The sequence below is a fragment of the Cucumis melo genome, chromosome 7 (assembly GCF_025177605.1).
Source record: "Cucumis melo cultivar AY chromosome 7, USDA_Cmelo_AY_1.0, whole genome shotgun sequence".
NCBI lineage: Eukaryota > Viridiplantae > Streptophyta > Magnoliopsida > Cucurbitales > Cucurbitaceae > Cucumis > Cucumis melo.
The window spans coordinates 13,771,842-13,772,494 of NC_066863.1; positions in this window are offsets into that span (position 1 = coordinate 13,771,842).

Here is a 653-nt window from a genome sequence, read left to right on the forward strand (position 1 = left end):
TAAATATAGGCTTCTTTAAGGTTTTCAAAATTACGGAACACACCTTGTAAATTGGGACAAAAATAATCCCAAAATTTTTAAATTAAAAAAAAATATGTTCTTAACCTTTTAAAAATAGCTCACAAATACTTAACTTTTGTTAAAAAAAAAATAACTATGAATAGATCCCTAGAGTTTAAAAAAAGTCAAAAAAATATTCTCGTTAATCCAAATTTTAAACCAATTTTCTCACAAAACAAAGTTTTCAATTAAGACCATAGCTTTAAATTTATTTGACTATTACAAAAAGTAATTGATAGCAAACACAAACAATCTCAGTAGTTATTATTGTAATTAGCTTACAGTTAATTGTTAAATAAAAATGTATTTACTTATTAACACACAGATAGTCTAATAGATTTATGTGTGATATTTTTTATTTGACTAATTATTGTTTTAGTATGTTTTAAGGATAAATTTTTATTTTAAAATTTTGTGAGATTTTGTACAATTTTATGTTTTAATCCACGTTTAAAATAATGATGTCGATAGATATATTAAAGTCTTAATCTTACATAATTTTTTATTTCGATAGATATTTTTAGAAAAATTATAAAAACAAAAAATAAAAAAATAAATTTAAGTTAGTATAGAAATATTTTATTATTTTCAAA